This window comes from Panthera leo, chromosome C1, assembly GCF_018350215.1.
Source record: "Panthera leo isolate Ple1 chromosome C1, P.leo_Ple1_pat1.1, whole genome shotgun sequence".
Taxonomy (NCBI): domain Eukaryota; kingdom Metazoa; phylum Chordata; class Mammalia; order Carnivora; family Felidae; genus Panthera; species Panthera leo.
The window spans coordinates 56,609,706-56,633,802 of record NC_056686.1 but is presented as its reverse complement, the minus strand read 5'-3'; positions in this window follow the sequence as shown (position 1 = coordinate 56,633,802).

The window sequence follows — 24,097 nt, the reverse complement described above, 5'->3', positions numbered from 1 at the left end:
TCACTGTTTTACTCCTGTCAGTTTTACTTCTTTAACTGTAGCAGTCTCTCTTTAGTCCTTCTAAGTCCTGGATACCACTGTGCTTCTTAACTTCAATAATGCTATATCAAGCAGAAAAATAAGATATCCAATTAGTTTCTATGAAGAGATCAAGAATATTGGTAGGCATTCTGGGACCATAACTTCCCCTTACAGGGTAAACTTGATGTAGTCAGGTGTGTTGATGCTTTTGCTTGGTGGATTTATGGGGCACTTCTGACTCAGCATGTTAATTCTGGAGAGACTAAGATCTTTCTAGGAAGATGGCATTCAATAAATTGTTCCAATAGCCAAATAAGGATAGAAGAAGCATCAGCATAAGTAAAATATCTTTGCATTAGGAAAAAAAATAAGATAACTCTGCAGCTGGAAGGGAAAAATACCCAATACATATTCAAATTTTTACTTTCTTTTATGGAACAACACAGCATTATACAAGTTCTCATAGCAGTGCCACAGCTGGCACCTCCAGCAAAGCCTGGGAAGCTTTTGTTTTTCATATTTCAAAAAGCAGCCCATGAAAACGTAGCATCAATCTCAAGCAATTGCAATTGGTAAGAACCAGAAATTGTGAAATTTTATTGTTTATAAAATTGGTTTTTCAAATAAGAAGCCTCACATCTCAGAGAAAAGTTTGCTTATTAGCCAGCAGCACAAGAGGCTTCTGAGAGAGTTGAATGGATGGATGAGGATGGAGTCCTCTGTAGGTCAAAAAGGTTGCACTGTCTTAAATGAGAACCTATCCCTCAGCTGTTCCATGGTATTTGCAAACTTCCAGGGACAGATCTTATACAGACTGTTCTATGGATGTGGAATTGTTGGACATTCTGCTCATCGTGGAAGGTCACACAGGGTGATTTAAAGGGATGTGTCTAGGACTGCAAACTTTCTTCTGGAGAAATAGATACATTGTGTTGATTGCTTTTTACCTCAAGAATGAAAAGAATTATGTAGAGTGAGATGTGGAGAGAAAAGCAGCCCCACAAATGCTTATTTTCTTTAAAGCAACAAGAGAAGAACAGATCAAAGTCTCTAAGTAATCTCTAGACTTCAAACTAAATGGAAGAGTGTCTAAGTCATTTGACATACCATCTTTTTTAGCATCAGTGACCATGCCTGCATACAACTAGCATTTTAGAGCACAAGGCACTGGGAAATTTTTAAATCTAGAGCTCCTAATTTACATATGGGGAAACTGAAATACCAAGAGGTTGTAACTTTTCCAAGGAAGTGGCATGAACTGGAACATAGATTTTTTTTTTTATTTATTCACTCTGAGAGAGAAAGAGAGCAGGGGAGGGACAGAGAGAGAGAGGGAGAGAGAAAATCCCAAGCAGGCTCCGCACTGACAACGTGTAGCCCCATGTGGGGTTCGAACTCACGAACCCGTGAGATCATGACCTGAGCCAAGATAAAGAGTCGGACGCTTACCAACTGAGCCACCCAGGTGCCCCTTTTTAATTTTTTTAAATGTTTATTTATTTTTGAGAGAGAATCTGCATGAGCAGAGGAGGGGCAGGGAGAGAGGGGGACAGAGGATTCAAAGCGGGCTCTGTGCTGACAGCAGAGCGCCCCTTGTGGGCCTCAAACTCAGGAAACCATGAGATCATGACCAAAGCCAAAGTCAGATGCTTAACCAACTAAGCCACTCAGGTGTCCCAAAACACACATTTTCTAAAGATAATTACATTTTTCTCCACTATGACATATCCAGTTGCAGGCAATTTACACTATGTCTTAAAACCAAGTAAGGGAATTAGATACACTCCTTTTAGGACAATAATGAATCAAAGTTCGGGTTGTAATTGAAAGAACTGCCATACACAATGCACTTTCACTTGTTAAAAATCCTACACATAGGGGCACCTGGGTAGCTCAGTCAGTTAAGCAACCAACTCTTGGTTTAGGCTCAAGTCATGATCTTGGGGTTTAGTGAGTTTGAGCCCCATGTCAGGCTCTGCGCTGGCAACTCGGAGCCTGCTTGGGATCCTTTTTCTCCCTCTCTTGTCTCCTCCCCAACTTGCACTGCCTCTGTTTCTCTCAAAATAAATAAACTTTAAAAGAAATCCTACACATAAGAGTTCACTTTTTAGTGAACTGGGAATGAAACATTTTGACCTCCGTATTTACTCTCCATAATGTTTTTCAAATTCTTCACAAATACATTAAGAAAACAAGGCATTGTCTTTTGGGGGAACCATCCAAGAAGCATTTACTTAATGGGCAACACAATATCAGGCATTTTGAATTTTTATCTCCTCAGATCACAGCCATCATTTTCTGCTGATAACCACTGAGAGTTTGCTATGTCTCAGTCTTCATTTCTCCTTCCTGGCTTGTCAATTTTTTTTTTTTCAGGCAAGTTACGTTTGGTTAGTGTACTGGATATTATCTATTGGCTCTCAGCATCCATTCCCACTGCTTTTTATTTATTTAATTTATTTTAATTTTTATTTATTTTTGAGAGAGAGAGACAGACAGGGGTGGGAGAGGGGCAGAGAGAGAAAGAGCATCTGAAGCAAGCTCCAGGCTCTGAGCTGTCAGCACAGAGCCCAATATGGGGCTTGAACCCACAAACTGTGAGATCATGACCTGAGCCAAAGTCAGATGCTTAACCGACTAGGCACCCAGACACCCCCACCACTGCTTTTTATATACTACAGCAACTATCAGCCTGAAAACAACTCAGCCCAGCTCTCTTGCAAATAGGGATATGTATGTGGTTTGATTTCTATCAATAGGATTCATTCATTTAAAATTTAGGAGACGAAAAGGAGGTGGGGGCCATTTTTCTCAAGTTTCAACAGATGTCAGTGCTTGAGGCAGCTGGTCTTCTTGCTCCAGTGTCTAATCACAGCTACATGGTGTGAGGCAGTAGTGACTGTGATCATAGCAGCAGTAGCATCCTGATGTCTGATTTGCAACTACAGAAGTTGGATCTTGAAATCAATGATCTAGTGGGAGAACTCCTGACTTCTACTTCTCTAAACTCTTACAATTATCTTATAAGCACCTAATTTCTTACGTTAAATCTCTTTCTTCCAGAAAAAAAGTACAACTAGTTCTCTTTCCTGCACTAACTCCTAATAAATTCACCATTTGAAAGTGAAACCTTCCAAAACTAAAATATTTTCTTTCAAACCCCTATATAACCTTTCTCAGCTCCCCAGATTCGGTCTAGGGTCCAGGGTCCCGGGATAATGTCTCTCTCTCTCCCCCTTTCCAGTCTCCTGCTTAATTGATAGAAAGTCTGGGGGCTCGAAGTAAATACAGCAATGAACATAGAGCCTGCAGTTGGAGATATTTTCAAGTTATTTATTGCCCACTTATCTCAGAATAAAGAATCAAATTCTTAATATGGCCTATAAGAAAGGTTGTGATTCAGCCTCATTTTGCACCTTCTTTCCTAGTTCTCTGTTCTGTAGCCATATGGCTTTGTTTCTGGTCCCTGAGCCATCACATTCCCTCCCATGCCAAGGAATTTGTCAATTTTCTGGTCTTTTCCTGAAATACATGCTCTACCTATTGCTTTTCTCTCTCCCCATTCCACCCTCTCCCTATATCCCCATTCCTTATATTGGAGCTTTTTATCCTACTTAATTCTTTTTTCTGATCTCATTTCAAATTTCACTTCCATAAGAAATCCTTCCCCTAATCCCAGAAATCATACAAACATCTCATATTATAGATTTCATAGCACTCAGCAGAATTCGTATTTGTATTTTGTGTAAATATTTGACTACTGTGATACTATCAGACCACAAATCCAATGAAGACATAAAAATGGATTTGTTGGGAAATAAATTATTAGCCTGCTGAAAAAATTTCCTATTTTTAATTCAAGTTTGGTATAAACTGTGGCTTGAATGTCATAAAAAAATGAATTTCTTTATTATTAATAGTTGTTTAGAGGTTAGGGAAAGGAAAGAACCAGTAGACACTAGGAAAAATACAGTCATTCTAATTCATTACAACATCAGTGGATAACAAAGGATTCCATTCATGAATGATCATAGTCTTCTTTGTTAGATAATCATATTTTAAGACCTTATACAATAAATAAAATGTTTCACAAATCTTGAAGTTAACACAATTAAATAGGGATTTAAATAATGTAGGTCTTCAAAAAATGGTACTCTGTGAAGCACAGCTGAAAGAATTCTTAACCACTAGCTTTTTTTTTTTTTTTTTCAGCCTTGTATGAAAGCACAAGCTAGCCAAATGGAGAGCATTTTGTGTGCTGAGAGTGGAAAAGAGAGACAGACACAGAGAGAGAAAGAGGAAAAGAGAGGGAGAAAGGGAGAGAGGGAGGGAGAGAGAGAGAGAGAGAGAGAGAGAGAGAGAGAGAAATATGCAGAGAGAGCGAAGAGAGAAGAAAGTTGAGAGAAAAGAGAAAAAGAGAGCAATCCCTGGCAACTCATTATTCTAGTTCCCAGACATTAGATTCAACCCAGTAGAGACCCCAGATACCATGGAACAAAGACAGGCTGTCCCCATCACATTCTGTCAGAATTTTTAACCCATAGAATCAAGAGATAATATAGGAATAAAATACTTTAAGCTACTAAGTTTTGGGATAGCTTGCTTATAGAATAGATACCCGAATACCTGGAACAATCTCTCATAATTGTTTCTGCTATAAAATATATTTATTTAAAAGTATTTTCAATATGTATTAAACAAATGTATCAAATGTATTAAATACATATTAAAACAATGAGTCTCCATTCTACTTCTGTTACATTAGCAAGATCAGCAAGATTGATACCATGTTAGAGAGACTATGATGAAACAAGACTCACAGATACCATTGGTGTAAATGTGAATTGGTATATTCTCCTTCAAGTACAATAAGAAATCTTAATTGAAAATTTAAACACACATTGCCCTTAGTCATGCTAATCTACTTCTAGGAATATTTTACACAGATACACTCACATATGTACAGAAACATGTGCTCAAGTATATTCACTCACCGCAGAACTATCTGTGATGGTAAAAGCCTGGAGATAATAAAAAAAATCCATCAATAAGAGGTCAGTTAAGTAGATTATGATACATCTATTTAATGGTATAATTTGCCCCTGTTGACAATAGTGAGGTAAAAATCTATACATGCCTGTATCAAACTATCCCTGAAGTGCATTGCTAAATGAGAAAATCAAGGTGCAAAATACTTTCCATTGTAAAATAATGTGTAAAAGATATGGATATGTGGTTCATGTATAAATACACTACTTCTAGGAGGCTGATTAAGACACTGGTAATATAGGGAGTTAAGATGGCGGAGAAGTAGGGGGACCGACATTTTCCTTGTCCCTCAGACACAGCTAAACTGAGGTCATATCACTTGGAACATCCAGGAAATGAATCTGGGGAGTGGCAGAAGGATCTCCACAGTTGGAGGGACACAGCTTGGCAGGATCAAGGTGAATGTATGTGAATTGGGGGAGATAAAACAGCATAGGCATTAAGGTGGGGGAAGGAACCCTTTCTGTGCAGAGACAAAAGAGAGAGAAAGAGAGAAGGTTTCAGTATTGAGTTAGCACAGGATGAAAACCTCTCTGTACCACGGACTGAGGGATGAGAAATATAGAAAATGCCACTGTCTATTTTGCAAACAGTCTTAGGAGCTGAAACTTGGAGGTTCCAAAAGTGCGTGATTATCTCCAGAGCCAAGCTGGGAGCCATGTGGGTGCTCCTGGAGAGAAAGGATCTGGCCCTGGGGCAAGGTACCAATTTCAAGGGTGCACTGGGATAGAACAGTCCCCCCCACCTCCTCGAGTACTTTGGGAAGATGGTTTATTGCCTTCCCAAGGAAAAAAGACCCTGAAGATGCCAGCCAAAGGCCTCTTATCAGCAGGGTGGAGTGGCACTACCCCAGAACCAGGTCCTTGTGGTGCAGGGTCCTTTAAGACACCAGGTTTTGAATCCCAGCCAAGCACTTAGAAGGTTAGAAGGCATGGGAGAACTGTGGAGTAGAGCAAGCTAACTGCCCTCACTATTCTGTGAGGGCTGCCTGAATAGTGTGGTTTGAGATACCGGGTCCAGGGAGCTCTCAAGAGATTGGGCTGTTGCCATTTTTCACCCCATCACCAACATGGTGGGACTTTAGAGACCAACACGGTGGGCCCCTGTGGAGGCTTACACCAAACCCCACCCCTCCATGCCTGGCAAATGCTTAGTACCTAGAACAAGTCTGACTGACCCGAGGCAGCTGGCCTCTCCTCCAAACCAACAGTCACTTGGTTGCAGGCACCAACAGACAAATGTTTTCCTGTTTGTTTGTTTCTTTGTGGTTTTTTTTTTCCTTTTATTTTCATTTTTCTTTCTACCCTCTTTTTTTTTTTTCTTTTGGAATCAAGCTCGTAATTTCTGATTTGTTTTTGGTCAATTCCTACATACACATAATTTGTCGGTTTAATTAGGCATTTTTCACTCATTTTTCATTTTTTCATTTTTTACCTTTCCTATCTCTCCTTTATTTTCATTTCTCTTTCACTGGATTTAGCCTTATAGTTTTTTGATTCTCTGTTTGGTCTTCCTTTCTCCCCTTTCATTTCTCTTTTTATGGGATTAGGCTCCCCTCCCCCTTTTTCTTTTTTTTCCCCAGAGTTACTTCAATAAACAAATGAAAGCATGTCTGGTTGAAGGTCCAAACACTCCACCACTACAAGCAAGGAGGAGTCTTACATAGGACAGACCAGTAGGACAGAGCAGCCAAAATGCAACAACAGAATGCATGCAACATACACCTAAAACACTTCCTGAAGTGCCAAGCCCTGGAGAGTGTATGACCCCTCTTTAATACAGTAGAATTTGCAGGTGCAGAACATATAACAAGCTATTAAAACACATAAGTGGCAGAAACCTAGACAAAATGACAAAACAGAAGAATTTTCCCCAAAAGAAAATTCAGATAGAAATCAGAGCCAGAGAATTGCTCAAAACAGATATAAATAATATATCTGAACAAGAATTTAGAATAACAGTCATAAGATTAGTAGCTGGTCTTGAAAAAAAAGCACAGAAGACAGCAGAGAATCCATTGCTGCAGAGATCAAAGACCTAAGAACTAGGTACAATGAATTAAGAAATACTATAAATGAGATACAAAATAAACTAGATACACTGACAGCAAGGATGGAAGAAGCAGAGGTGAAATAGAAGGTAAAATTATGGGAAATGATGAAGCTGAAAAAAGAAGGAAGGAGATTACTAGATTCTGAGGGGAGAATTAGAGAGCTAAGTGATTCCATGAAATGAAACAATATCTATATCATGGGAGTTACAAAAGAAGAATAGCAATAAAAAGGGGTAGAAAGTTTATGTGAACAAATTCTAGGTAAGAACCTCCCTGATCTGGGGAAGGAAACAGGCATCCAAGCCCAAGAGGCAGAGAACTCCCTTCAAAATCAACAAAACGGGTCAACACCACAACATATCACAGTGAAACTGGCAAAATGCAAAGATAAAGAGAGAATTCTGAAAGCAGCTAGGGACAAATGGGCCTTAACCACAAGGGGAGACACATAGGATAGTAGCAGACCTGTGCACTAAAACTTGGTAAGCCAGAAGGGAGCGGCAAGAAATATTCAAAGTACTGAGCATAAAAAAAATATGCAGCCAAGAATCCTTTATACAGCAAGTCTGCCATTCAAAATAGAAGGAGAAATAAAGGCTTTCCCAAACGAAGACTAAAGGAGTTCATGACCACTAACCCAGCCCTACAAGAGATCCTAAGAAGGTGTCTAAGAGTGGAATTCAGCAAGACTACAAAGGACCAGAGACATCACCACAAACACTAAGTCTACAGGTAAAACAATGGCACTAAATTCATATCTTTCAACAATCACTCTAAATGTAAATGGACTAAAGGCTCCAATCAAAAGACATAGAGTATTAGAATGGATAAAAAAACAAGATCCATCTATATGCTGCCTATAAGAGACTCATTTTAGAACTGAGGACATGTGCAGATTGAAAGTGAGGGGATGGAGAGCCATCTTTCATGCTAATGGACATCAAAAGAAAGCCAGAGTAACCATACTTATATCAGACAAACCACATTTTAAACCAGACTGTAACAAGAGATGAAGAAGGGCATTATATCATAATTAAAGGGTCTCTCCATCAAGAAAAGCTAACAATTATAAATATTTATGCCCCCAACGTGAAAGAACCCAAATCTATAAATCAATTACCAACATAAACAAACTTATTGATAATAATACAATAATTATAGATGACTTTAATGCTCCATTTATAGCAATGTACAGATCATTTAAGCAGAAAATCAGTAAGGAAACAATGGCCTGAATGACACAGTGGACCAGATACACTTAACATACATAGTCAGAACTTTACATCCTAAAGCAGCAGAATATGCATTCTTCTCAAGTGCACCTGGAATTATTCTCAAAAATAAATCACATACTGGGTCACAAAACAGCCCTCAGTAACTATGAAAGAATTGAGATCATACCATGCATATTTTCAGATCACAATGCTATGAAACCTGAAATCAACCACAAGAAAAAAATTTGGAAAGCCCCCAAATACATGGATATTAAAGAACATCCAACTAAAAGAATGAATGAATCAACAAGAAAACTAAAGAAGAAACTAAAAGCCACATGGAAGCAAATGAAAATGAAAACACAATAGTCCAAACCCTTTGGGATGCAGCAATGGCAGTCTTAAGAGGAAAATACATTGCAATTCAGGCCTATCTCAAGAAGCAAGAAAGGTCTCAAATACACAACCTAACCTTAGACCTAAAGGAGCTAGAAAAGTAGCACCAAATAAAGCCCAAAGCCAGCAGAAGAAGGGACATAATAAAAATTAGAGTAGAAATAAAAGATACAGAATTAAAAAAAAAAAAAAACAGATCAATGAATCTAAGAGCTATTTTGTAAAAAATAAATAAAATTGATAAAACCCTAAGCAGACTTATCAAAAAGAAAAGACAGAAGACCCAAATAGATAAAATCACAAATGAAAGAGAAGAGATCACAACCAACACCATAGAAATACAATTATTAGAGAATACTATGAAAAATTATATGCAAACAAACTGGACAATCTGGAAGAAATGGACAAATTCTTAGACACACACACTACCAAAACTCAAACAGGAAGAAATAGAAAATTTGAACAGACACATAACCAGTGAAGAAATTGAATTGGCTATCAAAAACTTCCCAACAATAAGACTCCTGGGCCAGAGGGCTTCCCAGGGGAATTCTACCAGACTTTTAAAGCAGAGTAAATACATATTCTGTTCAAACTGTTCCAAAAAACAGAAATGGAAGGAAATCTTCCAGATTCATTGTATGAAGCAAGCATTACCTTAATTCCAAAACTAAACAAAGACCCCACTAAAATGGAGACTTATAGGCAAATATCCATAATGAACTGTGATACAAAATTCTCAACAAGATATTAGCAAATCAAATTCAACAGTACATTAAAAGAATTATTCACCATAATCTAGTGGGATTCATTCCTGGGCTGCAGGGCTGGTTCAATATTTGCAAATCAATCAACATGATACATCACATAAATAGAAGAAAGGATAAGAACCATATGATCCTTTCAATAGATGTAGAGAAACCATCTGACAAAATACAGTTTCCTTTTTTAATAAAAACCTTCAAAAAACTCAGGATAGAAAGAACATACCTTAACATCATGAAAGCCATATATGAAAGGCCCACAGTTAATATCATCCTCAATGAGGAAAAACTGAGAGCTTTCCCCTGAGATCAGGAACATGACAGGGATGTCCACTCTCACCACTGTTGTTTAACCTAGTGTTGGAAGTCCTAGCCTCAGCAATCAGACAACAGAATGAAATAAAAGGCATTCAAATTGGCAAAGAAGTCAAACTTTCACTCTTTGCACCAAAAAACTGCTAGAGTTGATACCGGAATTCAGCAGTCAGGATATAAGATCAATGTACATAAATCTGTTGTATTTCCATACACCAATAATGAAGAAACAGAAAGAGATATCAATAAATTAATCCCATTTACAATTGTGCCAAGAACCATAAAATACCTAGGAATAAACCAAACCAAAGAGGTGAAAGATCTGTACACTTAAAACTATAGAAAGCTTATGAAAGAAATTGAAGAAGACACAAAGAAATGGAAAAACATTACATGCTCATGGATTGGAAGAACAAATATTGTTAAAATGTCAATACTAACCAAAGCAATCTACACATTCACTTCAATCTGTATCAAAATAGCACCAGCAATCTTCACAGAGCTAGAACAAACAATCCTAAAATTTGTATGGAACCAGAAAAGACCCCAGATAGCCAAAGTAATGTTGAAAAAGAAAATGAAAGCTGGAGGCATCACAATTCCAGACTTTATTACAAAGCTGTAATCATCAAAACAGTATAGCATTGGCACAAAAACAGACACATAGATTAATGGAATAGAATAAAGAACGCAGAATGGACCCACAAATATATGGTCAATGAATCTTCAACAAAGCAGGAAAGAGTATCCAATGGAAAAACGACAGTCTCTTAGCAAAGGTGCTGGGAGAACTGGACAGCAACATGCAGAAGAATGAAACTATACCACTTTCTTACACCATACACAAAAATAAATTCAAAATGGATGAAAGACGTAAATGTGAGACAGGAAATTATCAAAATCCTATAGAAGAAAACAGTAAACTCTTTGACCTCATTAGCAGAAACTTCTTACTTGACCTGTCTCTGGAGACAGGCTAAACAAAACCAAAAATGAACCATTGGGACCTCATCAACATAAAAGGCTTCTGCACAGCAAAGGAAACAATCAACAAAACTAAAAGGCAACTGACAGAATAGGAGAAGATATGTTGACATATGACATGTTAGATAAAGGATTAGTATCCAAAATCTATAGAGAACTTACCAAACTCAACACCCCCATAATCCAGTGAAGAAATGGGCAGAAGAGATGCCTTTCCAAAGAAGACATACTGATGGCCAACTGACACATGAAAAGATGCTCAACATCAGTTATCATCAAAGAAATACAAATCAAAACAACAATGAGATACCACCTCACACCAGTCAGAATGGCTAAAATTAACAATTCAGGAAACAACAGGTGTTGGCGCAGATATGGAGAAAGGGAAACCCTACTGCACTGTTGGTAGGGTTCCGTACAGCCATTGGTGCAGCCACTATGGAAAACAGTGTGGAGTTTCCTCAAAAAATTGAAAATAGAACTACCCAATAACCCAGCAATTGCACTACTAGGAATTTATCCAAAGGATACAAAAATGCTGAATTGAAGGAGCACATGCACCCCAATGTTTATAGCAGCACTATCAACAATAGCCAAAGTATGGAAAGAGCCCAGACATCCATCAACTGATGAATGGATGAAGAACATGTGGTATACATATACACAATGGAATACCACCTGGCAATAAAGAATGAAATCTTCCCATTTGCAACAACATGGATGGAACTAGAGGGTATTATGCTAAGCGAAATAAGTTATTCAGAGAAAGATATCATATGACTTCACTCACATGTGGAATTTGAGAAACTTAAAGATAAACATAGTGGAAGGGAAGGAAATATAAGATAAAAACAGAGATGGAGGCAAACCATAAGTGACTCTTAAATATAGAGAACAAACTGAGTTTTGATGGGGGTGGATTAAATGGGTGATGGGCATTAAGTTAGGCACACTTTTCAGGATGAGCACTGGGTGTCACATGTAAGAGATGAATCACTCCTGAAACCAAGACTACACTGTATGTTAACTACTTGAGGAAAAAAAAGAAGCTGGTAAATTAAAGAGGAGGGGGAGGAGGAGGAGAAAGAGAGAGAGAGAGAGAGAGAGAGAGAGAGAGAGAAAGAAAGAAAGAAAGAAAGAAAGAAAGAAAGAAAGAAAGAAAGAAAGAAAGAAAAAGAAGGAAGGAAGGAAGGAAGGAAGGAAGGAAGGAAGGAAGGAAGGAAGGAAGGAAGGAAGGTGCAGCTGGTAACAGTGGTTGTCATTGGAAGGTAGATAGTAGTCTGGAATGGTGGAGACTGACTTTTCCCTGAATATGTTTTTGTACTGTTACTTCTTTTCCCCCACACTGTTTAACATTGGATTTAAAAGAAAAAAACCAGCACACAAAGTTTACAATTTATATGGAAAAATGAAAACAAAAGCTCTTACCACAAAATGTTATCCTAGCTAGGTATACTTAAACTCAGAAGAGTTGTCTCTAACAAAGAATAAACAGCCTAAGGAATGTTTCAACTGAGAAGAAGTTATATCTTTTTTCAATTCTGGAAAATCAGTAAACCTTGAGAGTTTAATGACTTTATGCCAGATCTTTTAGCTGTTAGCCTTTGGGACTCAGCTTTTCTCCTGGAAGATAACTGAGTAATATGGATATCATCACATACCTTTACCTTGGTTTTCAGACAAAAGTCCAAATGAACCAGTATGGGCAAGAAAATGTATTCACTGAACATGAAAATGCTCTACTACCTTCGACTCCTCATCTGGAACTATTTAAACTGTGAATGGTCATGTACATAAGATGTATATTTTGAGAACAATTATTAAGTAAGTCTTTGAATTTTTTTTTCTTTTAGTAAAGAAAAGGAGGATGAGAAAGAGCAAGAGGAAGTCATTATGAATTACTTTGACTTTTTCTATACATTAGTGTTAACCTGGCTAATGTGGGCCAGAACTAAACCAAAAGAAGCATTTATTTGTTTTTGCCTGTCGTGATCCAATATTACTGGAAAAGGATATGAGCCTGCCTGAACTTTCTAGGCTAACAAATTCCCATTGGAAATTACAAAACACTTAAGGTCTCATGCAGACAATATTATGATACTGCAGCTTCCCAGTTTGCTCAAAGTCACAAGACAATCATCTTTTTAAGTGTTTCTATTAATCTACTGCACATTTATGTTAAATTTTAGGATCTGGCACAGATTTTTTCATATTTTTTGAAATTAAATTTCCAGCAAAGCATTCTTTCACCTTTGTCAGTCACTGTCTTTGTAAAAATAATTGGCTTTATAAATAATTCAGCTGTGTCTATTATTTTCATGAATGAATGCAAGATCTCCATGAAGACTGTTTGTATTATTTATTTTTTAAAAAGCTGAAATGATTGCTTAGATAAGGCGTAGGGGGAAGAAAAGCTTCCCCATTGGATTAATTTAATGCAAAGATCGAAAACTGAAAGGAATGATAAAAGCTGCTTCCTGCTTGGTTATTTTTGTTTTCAGGCTGCTTCCTTCTAAATAATTTTTTAAAAATCTAAAATACTTAAATCTGCTCTTTCTTTTTATATTGCACAGTCTAAAGTTTTTTTCTTCCTTTTGCTTTCCTTTTTTTTTTTGTTGTTTCTTTCCTCCTTCCTTCTCTTTTCTCCTGAGTCATGAATAATTCCCAGCCATAATATACAATCACTTTCTATTTCATAAGCCCTGATTTATTTTTTTTTAATTTTTTATGTTTATTTATTTATTTTGAAAGAGCGAGCAAGCAAGCACGAGCAGGGGAGGGGAGAGAGAGAGAAGAGAGAGAGAATCCTAAGCAGGTTCTACACTGTCAGCGCAGAGCCTGGCATGGGGCTCAATCCCACAAACTGTGAGATCATGAACTGAGCCAAAATCAAAAGTCAGACACAACCAACTGAGCCACCCAGATGTCCCTCTAAGCCCTGATTTAAATTCATTGTTTCAATTCGTTACTTCTACCTGAAGTCTTATTCATGTATCAAAATTGACACCAAATGTATCTTGTTCTGAGTTCAGATCTAAAGTCCTTTCCAGTAGAATGATAAAATGTAGCCCTTAATCATTCCCTTGAATAAATTTTCAAATCATTTGTGCTTAGAGAGGTATTTATCTTCTATTGCTGTCATAATGTAATCCTGTTTAGTAGCTTTAACAATATAAACTTAGTATCTTATATTATCTATAGACAAGATACCAGACATGGATTTCACTGGTTAAAACAAGTTGCCTCCAGCATTGTGTTCTTTTCAGGAGGCTGTAGAGAGGAATCTGTTTCCTTGTCTTTTCCAACGTCTAGAGTTTGCCTCTATTCCTTGACTTGTGGCCCCTTTCTCCATCAATAAAGTCAACGAAACTGGGTTGAGTCCTTCTCACATTACATTATTCTGACCTATTCTTATCCACTTTGAAAGACTTTATGAACACACTGGGGTTACCCAGACACTCCAGGATAATTCATCTGAAAAATTAATTCTCTTTTAAACTTACAAGTTCTGGGAATTAAGATGTGGGCATTTGAGGGAGGGGCATTAGTCTGCCTCCCACATAAGGTATTGCACCTTGAAAAGTGTGTGGGCTTTCATGTCAGGTGGGTCTACACTGGCATCTTACAAAATGAATGGGTTTGGCCAGATAACTTAACCTCTCTGAGTCTTAGTTTTCTACTCACAAAATGAATTTAGTAATCCCTACCTTGTATTATTTATTGTGAAGACCAGATATATTATAAAATGTCTGGACCATGGTAAAACATCAAGAGTAGTCATTATCAATCTAATTTATAATATGCTATTTTCTTTGATCTTTACCTTCTTTTCCAGAACACATATTAGCCAAATGATAAACATGTATTAATTAGTTGGTGGTCAAGTTATCAGATGTAGAGAAAAGTGAGAAGGAGGTGGCAAAGACAAGTAGAAACCTATGTATGGGAATGAAAGATGCCTTCATTAATGTTAGTTGATGGGAATGGGTTAGAGGAGAGTAATTACTATATTAGAATGGGCTGCTCTGGGGAATATAAACAGGAAAAAAAAAAACCAAAAAACAAGAAACAAACATTCACTCTTACTGGCCCAGTTAAATAAAATATGTCACATCTGGCCATATCTAATAGCTCCTCAATTAAAAACACTTAGAAAGAGCTCATTAACTTTTACATAGATGTTCACAGCTACTCACCAACTTACATTCTTTCAAAAAAAAAATGGTCTAGGACAAAATGCTGGATATACTTGACAATCACATTGTTTTAGACTGTATGCTCTAAGCAGCCAGGGCCTGGGCATACCTTATCCACTGCAAATTTCCTGGCATCTTGCCCAGTACCCATCACATACTAGACACTGAATAAGTATTTGTTGAATGAAATGAAAAGAAGCAAGCATAAAACCTGTATATTTTTCTAGGCTTGCTTGGACTAAATATTTGTAAAATCATTGGTATCTCTCAGATGTTCAATTTTTACCTTTAAAGATTTATTCTAGGGGCGCCTGGATGGCTCAGTCAGTTAAGCATCGGACTCCAGCTCAGGTCATGATCTCGCTGCTTGTGAGTTTGAGCCCTGTGTTGGGCTTTGTGCTGACAGCTCAGAGCCTGGAGCCTGGTTCAGATTCTCTCTCTCTCTCTCTCTCTCTCTCTCTCTCTCAATTTCTCTACCCCTCCCCCACTTGTGAACACATGCACTCACTCTCTCTCTCTCTCAAAAATAAATAAGCATTAAAAAAAAAAAAGATTTGTGCTAAAACCCTGGGTCAGAATTAATAAAAAACCTCATTATCAATAATAACTATCATTTATCAAACACCTACCATATGCAGAAACAGAGTTTTACTTCTGCTCTCTAATTAAACCCTGTAAGTCTATGTAGCAGGTACTCCTTTTCATGCTTCAGAGCTAAGTTGGGGGATCACAAAAGACATTTAATATATCCAAGGTCATCCACCTCTTTAATTGCAGAAACAGAATTAAGCATAGGATTTTTATTATCCCAAAGATCATGCTGTTTGATTCAGCTATGCTACTTCCCATTAGACGATCCTTTTTGAGCACTTGTGTTCTATGTCAGGTCTCTCCTAAGCGCTGGAAATACAGAGATGAAAAATATAAGTACAGCTTTTCCCTCAAAAATACAGCTAATATATTGGGATGACAGCTGTATCAGCAGTATAAAGTATTTTGGGGAGCATAGACATGACAGCAATTATTTAGCATTCAGGGAATTAGGAGTATTTCCTCCTCCTATTCTTTACACGTGCTATTCCCTGTTCCCAGAAACTGTTCCTCTTCTTGCTAACTCTGCCTTGAGATCTCAATATAAATATTAGTCATACAAGCCGATTTCTGACATTTAAAACTAGCTTAATACTTCCTGCTTGATATTCCCAAAGAGCTATACTTTCCCAGTAATTATCATTTAAAATTATTGAGAATGTACCAGTCACAAGGTTATGTGCCTGATAACGATTACCTCATTTGATCACCAAAATCAGAGTAGCGATATGAAAACTGAAGCTAAAGGTTAATTTCTCATAGTCACACAGTTGGTATGGAAGGGAATTGGTATTTGAATCTAGACAGTTTGTCTAGATAGGAATACCTGATGTAACACAGAACACACTGCTACGTTATTGCTGGTTTAATTGCTTATCTGTTCTTCTAGGATAAAGAACAAAAGCTGTGAGGGCAACAACCTAGTTTATCTTATTCACCATTGCATCTCCAATGCCTACATTTGTGCCAGAGTAAAAGAATGGGTGTAAGTAAACTCATTCTTAAAGGATTAGAAGGAATTTGCTAGGGTTTGAGATAGAAATAAATTGTGGTATAATATGATGGACTGGCTGGTGTTAGTGTGACTAATAGCAAGGAAACCAGTTGGAGGCTATTTGTACCCAGATGAGAGATGCTGTGAGCATGAACTAGAACAGAGGCCAGTAAACAGTTTCTGTAAATATTTTAGGCTTTGAAACTACTTGACTCTGCCATCGTAACACCTGGGCAGCCATGGATAATACATAAACAAATGAACATTGCTGTTCTCCAATAAAATTATATAAACCAAAATAGCTAGCAGGTTATATATTGTCCATGGGCAGTTGTTTACTGGCCCCTGAACTAGAATACTGTCAGTATAATTGGGAGCATGTCTTGCAGTGATGGTGGTGGGTATGAGGTAGAGAAACATTTCGAATGAAAACATGGCAGCCACTTTTTGACTGACTATAAAGCATGGGAAAAGGAAAAGGTAAAGATAATCCTGATTTCCCTGCTATAAAAAAATCAAGGACATCAAAGAAGATGAACTAGTTTAAAGGTGAGGAATGATAATATGAATTCAAAATCCTAAAAAGAAGTAAGTTTCAGGTAGAAAATAGCGTTCACTAATATCTAAAGCCCAGAATGAGTAAGAAGAACTACAGAGGGAGAGTTCCCTGACATAGTCTTATAAATCTGTGGTGAACTACATTATTACCCATCTATATCCTTATACTTAGCTACTTAATTCTGATGGTTTTTTTTTTTTGTGATGATTCATAGTTTCCCTCAGTTCTTATCAAGAGGGACACAGGCTGAAGTGTGCAAGCAATGATAAGTCACATAGTCCAGTTCACAATTTAATTCACTTAGAAAAACTTCCAAGAAGCTACCTTTTAAGGTCTTTTGTGAATTCAGTGTTTAGAGGAAAAAACTTCCTTTGAATCCTCAACTGACTTGCAAATGAAGGAGGAATGTAATTTCTACAGATGAGACCTGGTCCCTGACTTGAGGTTTGCTATTTGGCATCATGGAAAGAGGGAATATATGCATTGAAAGGTATTCCAAAAGATGAATCCCTTTGCTTCATTCAAGGATATCTTTAGAAAGAAAAGGAAAGGTTGGCCTGAGTGAACATTCTCTGCTTTTTATAGTTATACCCCTTTCCATCACATAAAGGCTCTTGTAGAAATCTGTCTGCCACAAAACCTCACTTAACAATAGCAATTTGGGTACCAGGTGGATTTAAGGATGGCATAAATGAATAATACTTAGTATAAGTTATTTTCAAATTAATAGTCTATATCAGTATCTGGGTCTCAAAGAAAACACATTTTCCTCTCTGAATTTTTTAAAGGCATTTGAAAGACTCAAACAATCTGAGGTTCGTAATCAAACAACTTACTTTTTTTAAGATGTAGTGATGATCTTTGAGCACTTAGAAATAGGGCATATTAAAGCAAAGGGGGAACTTTTGCCAATAAGTGCATCACCAGAATTCAGAAACTGGCTTGGGAAGGAAGGAACAGAACATCAGTATCTAGCTACTTGTCATCAGTTTTTCTAACCTTGCAAAAACATGAGTCATCCCCTCTCACATAACTCATGTGAACTCTGAGTTACAAGAAATACTGGAATCTTAGAAGTGCCAATAGGTGAGTATTTGGAGGAAGCCAGGGTTGGAGCTGTAGGGCTGTGTTCTCCCTAGGCAGTAGTTCAATCAATGGTGTTCAAGGGGCAGAACAAACATAGACTTTGGAGAAACTTTAGCCAAGACCCAGAAGGGATTATATCTGGCTCTCATAGAAGAATGTTGGCAATGTCAAGATCAAGTATCAACTGGAATGCAAGAACATAGGCAGGATTGGTAGACTGCCAGGAGAGCCAGTCAGACAGCAGAGTGAGCAGCCATTGTAAAGATGGGCTGCAGAAAGCTGAACATCAATGGATTAATAGGTGTGCAGGACCCACTCCAGATAACCAGATCCCAGATGCAATGGCAAAGAGACAAATTTATAACCCTGAACATTCACCCATTACCCAAGCAGTTAGGGTTGATGCTGTAGATAATACTGAGTCACCTGTGGTCCCTGGACAGGTTGGAGAAGGCAAAAGTTAACACTTTTACTTTTCTTCACCTCCACTTGAACAAATTGTTCCACCTTTCAATGAATGAGATAGTAATATCGGCTACCTAATATTAATACTTACCATGTACCAGTCACTGTGTGGGACTCCTTTTATACAATATCCTTAATCCTCATAACTCTGTAGAGTTATAATAATGAGTTAATATTAGTCACTAAACCCATTTTTAGTTTAGGAAAGTGAAGTTAAGAGAAGGTTAAGTGGTTAGAACCTAAAACTAAGTGGCAAGGCCGGGAACAGGATTAAATAGAACATTATTCCTCTGCTTTCCAGAGGCCTAGTCTACTGTTATTTAAAAAAATGGTATATAATAGTCACCCCAATAAGATAGATATCATAATAGTGAGCGGGCTCTGTAGGAACTAGGAGAGCACAGTTCTTCTTGGAGAGGTCAGAAGAAGTTTATCCAAAGAAGGTGATCCTTGACGCTAGGTCCTAATCTCCAGCATTTGGTAAAGGAAGGTCCTGAGGGCAGAGGAATCCTGGAGAGGTGTTACCAAGATATAGTCCATAATACGGGGAACAGTGATGTATCCAGGGAAAGAAGCTGAACCCTGGAGTCAGGAGAACCTGAACTGTATACCAAGCACACGGATAAAGATGATATAGGGAATTCCCAGGGAGGCTTACATGTATAAAGCAAGGGACAAGGACTAGAGTGAGGGAATTTGGATAACCCAGGAAACTAAGAACACTAAACAAAAATTGAGATGTCTACTTTTTGCAAAGATGTTACTTGCAGACCAGGTACTTCACATGCTGAACAGAATGATCATTAAAGTGTTGTACCAGTCCAGGTACTAAGTTTTGAATGTGGATGTGAGTTCAGTTGGCAGAAAAAGGGAATAGGGGTATTCTGGGTATAACTTGTGCAAATGTGCCCAGCTAAAGATGTATGAGACATGACAAGGGAATAGCTAGTATTTTAACAGAGCCTCAGTTTATAGACATGAAAGTGGCTCCAGATAGGATTGGAAAGATGGGCATTCCATCATGTTGGAAGGCTTTTATGATGTAGTACATAGGTCTTGAATGTATTGCATTTTTGCTTTCAGTCAGGGAATGTCATCCTCTGGTTTATATACATATATATATATATATATATATATATATATATATATATATATATATATATATATAAATGTTTATTTATTTTTGAGACACAGAGAGACAGAACATGAATGGGGGAGGGTCAGAGAGACAGGGAGACACAGAATCTGAAACAGGCTCCAGGCTCTGAGCTGTCAGCACAGAGCGCGATGCGGGGCTTGAATTCACAGACCACAAGATCATGACCTGAGCCAAAGTCGTAAGCTTAACCGACTGAACCACCTAGGTGCCCCATGGTTCATATTTTTAAAGGACCACTTTCATGGCATTGTGAAGTCAGGGAACAATGAAGAAATGCTGTAGAAAGAAGAGTTAGGAGACCATTGCAAAAACCCAGGCAAGCTAGGAGTACATGAAAGAGGAAGAAACAACAGCATTTCACTTATAAAACATACTTACATTTTTTTTTAATATCCAAACACTTTCTAGTTAATCCTAACCACTACACTGAAGAGTAGGTATATATTAACAGCTCACATCATTTACTGAAACATTACCATGCCACATACCAATTCTTAGAAAGGCATTTGAGCATGTTGATTAATTGCTTTTACCACTTACCAGCTATATGACCTTGGGAAATGAATCTATGTCTCAGTTTTCTCATTTGAAAATTTGGAAAATCTCAGAGTGTTACTATGAAGCTAAATGCTATTTAACATATAATGTACTTACAATACTTCCTTCCATATAGTATGCAACCAATAAATATTAGTTATCATGATCATATTTAAATTTCATAGTGCTTTTTATTACCCTATTTGTGCCTTAGTACAGAAGAGGAAATAGAATCTCAAAGAGAAGTAACTTGTCAATGGCACAAACTCAGGCTATTCTGACCCCTGAATCTTATACAGGAGAGAAGGAGTACATGGCTCATATCCAGCACGACTTCCAATTTCGTCATGATATTTAAGGAACTGTGGATGAGGTGGATGCTATCATCTAAGGCTTATCCATTAATGGCTTCTATGAAAGGGCTTCCCAAGCCAAAAAAGGATCTTTCTCCTTATCTAATTCATTGCACTGCTTCTTGGAATCCTTTTACAGCATTTCCATTTTCCCTGACATTTAATTTGCAATCCCAGGAAACCAGAAACTTTCACATATGCAGTTGCCTAGGCTTCCAAAGCAGGGAACACTCCCTTAACTAGGCAACAAGATATTTCAGGCAGAAACCTCAGTCAGTTAACGTGGCAACATGCAGTGGGTGTTCAGCTATGCCTGCAATGAATCAGCCAGATTTCTCTGCCCTGAGCTTCCCAGGGTTAATAGCACCACATAAACATGAAAATCAAGGTTGATCCTAATTATGATAAAGACAAGATAAAGACATTAAATCTATTGTTAGTCTAGTAGTACTGTCTATATGATATTAATCATAATAGTAAGTCTACTCTTTACTGGTTATTTACTAGGTCATACTAGGTAAAGCTCAGAGAGGTTTGGCGATCTGTCCAAGGTCACAGAGCTAGTGTATAGTTTTCTGTGGCTGCTATGACAAGTTACCAGAAACTTAGTAGCTTAAAACAATACTAATTTATTTTCTTATACTTCTGGAGATAAGTCCATGTTTCACTGGACTAAAATCAAAAAGTCAACGGGACTGCTGCATTTCTTTTTGGAAGCTCTGGGAACCCTTTTCCTTGATTTTCCTACCTTTTAGAGGCTGCTTACATACTCTGGCTCATGGCCCCTTTCCTTAATCTTCAAAGCCAGAAACGTCATCATTTTGACCTTTGCATTCATGGTTACATCCTTTTCTCAACTCTGGTTCTTCTGCCTTCTTCCACTTAAAATAATCCTTATGATTATGGTCCTAACTGGATAACAGAATGGTCTCCCCATTTTAAAATCAGTCAATTAGCAACCATAATTCCATCTGCAACTTTACATTCCCTTTGTCATGTAAGCTAACATATTCCAGGTTCTGGGGGTTAACATTGAAGGGCTATTATTTTGCCTTTCACAGCTAACATAAAGTAGGTAAAGCCAGGATTAGAGCCCAAATATATCTGATTCTGAAGGCTGTGCTCTTACCCATCAATCACACTATACCAGACTATGGTAAAAACATCAACTTCAAAAGAAAATAAGAATGATTCTCATGATTCCCACCAGTTCCATTCTCCCAAAGAACTCAATGATTAATATTTATGCTATTAATCTGACACTATATGATCTTATTTGAGCACAACCAAAGCAGAGCAAAGTAGGCAGGAGAAGGGTTATTGTTATCTCCACTTCAGGTATTAGGATCAGAGAAAGCAAGTGTTATGAACAGAGTTTCACTTTTAATAAACAACAGAGTGATCTCAAACCATGAGGTTTTGACCTGGAGTTTATATACACTTCCCCCTATGCCAGGTGAAATAGAAAGAACTACAGTTTTAAACAGTCATTTACAGCTGAACTCAACTTTCAATTCCTTCATATTCTGGCCCTATGGTACTTAGGAAACCCTCAGCCTCTCTGTGTCTTTGTTTCTTCAACTGTAAATGGCAAATAAGAACACCTATTCTGAAAACCTGTTAGGTGAAATAGTGATGATAATAAAAGCAACCTGGCACACAATAGGTGCACAATAATGATATCCAGTTATTGTGTAAGACACTAGCTGGCTTAACAACCTCTCTAAGGATGGCAATCAGTCTTACTATTTGGAGAGTTTTTGATAAATGTGCAACTAGAGCCACTTTCTCGGTATTCAGGATGGGCAGAATTCTCCATTCAATGGTAAGAATCTGCTCCTACAGAGAGGAGCAACCTCCTTTTATGACTTTCTGGAATTCACCTGGAAGTAGAATTTGGGTTACAGATAATCAGCAAGAGTCCCTAGAATCTCTGGGACTTCTTGTTGGTGGTGTTTTTGTTTGTCTTGTGTTTTTGTGTTTATTTGTTTTGACTGAATTCTCCCAAGTCCAGAAGCACAGAATGGAAAGAAAATGGCTCTATCTGGAATCGAATGCTTTGCTTTAGGATCTTACTCTAGACCCTGGAGAAGGACTCTTCATTAAGGCTAATCAATACAGAAACGTTCATAGAAGCAAAAATGAAAGCAGCAAGACACTGCCAGTGCATGACCAGGGCTCACTGGAGACTATACGTAACTCCCAAACCAACAACTAATTCTCTACCTGTCAAAATCCTACATATCCTTGGTCACTCAGTTTAGGAAGCTTTCCACACTCCCCTCCATAACTAATGATCCTTCCCCTTTGCCTAACAACACACTGTTGTTCTACTTCACCTTTATGCCTGGTAGTAGAGATTGCGGTCTACATACTCTCACAGTATTTTAGTAGCCCCCATATATCCCACTTCCAATTTCCAAGGACTCAACACAGATAGCTATATTAAATTTCCTGTGAGGTAAACCTACAAATCTACATGTTAGAGGTGACGGTGATATTATGAGTCAAATGCTGTCTTCCAGGAGCATGATTTCTATTCAGTGTTCATTCAACAAGCATCTACTAAGTACTTACTCAGTATCTGGTCTTGTGAAAGATGAAAGACCAAGGTACTCTCAGTACTTAGAGAACATGCACTATAATGGAGGAGGGAGACAAGACGGTTTTAAAACATTGAGTTAAGGGAACAGGGCCACAAAAGCATATAGAAGAAGTATATACACTGAATTGAGGGATTTCTTAGTGGAAACTCTGCTTTAGTCCAGGTGTTGCGTCCTTACCTTAAAATGAAGAGGTTGGAATAAATCCAAGGATACAGTTAGATCATGAGCATATCTATCCTACAGATATGAGATCCACCTACTTTATTGACCTGCACAGGTTTCCTTGTTTTCTTGAACAAATATCAGAAGTGTTGGCAACACAAGCCCCATTTCTCCCTCTGACAGTGAACTGCAGGGCTGAGATGTGAATATCCATTATGACTGCACATGCATCCATTCACTCATGCCACTTCACTTGCTGTGACCTCTATTACATAGAAACCTCTATTACATAGAAACTCTCTTAATGCCATTTTTCATAAGGCAGTAGGTCACATCCCTCACTGAACTTTAGGGTTAGATGATATCTAATGTACCTCACAATTTTAACAACCTGGCTTTCTGCTTACTTAAATCCATGAATAACACCAATGCTGGAATTGGGAATATAGAAATAAGAAATAGCTCTTGCTTTCAAGGGGGGAACTAAGTACAGTAAAATTATAACAAACTATTGAAACACAGTGTGATAAGTGTCCATAGGAAGGGAGATATGAATAAGAGAGAAAGCACAAAGTCTTCTGAGGAGCAGATAG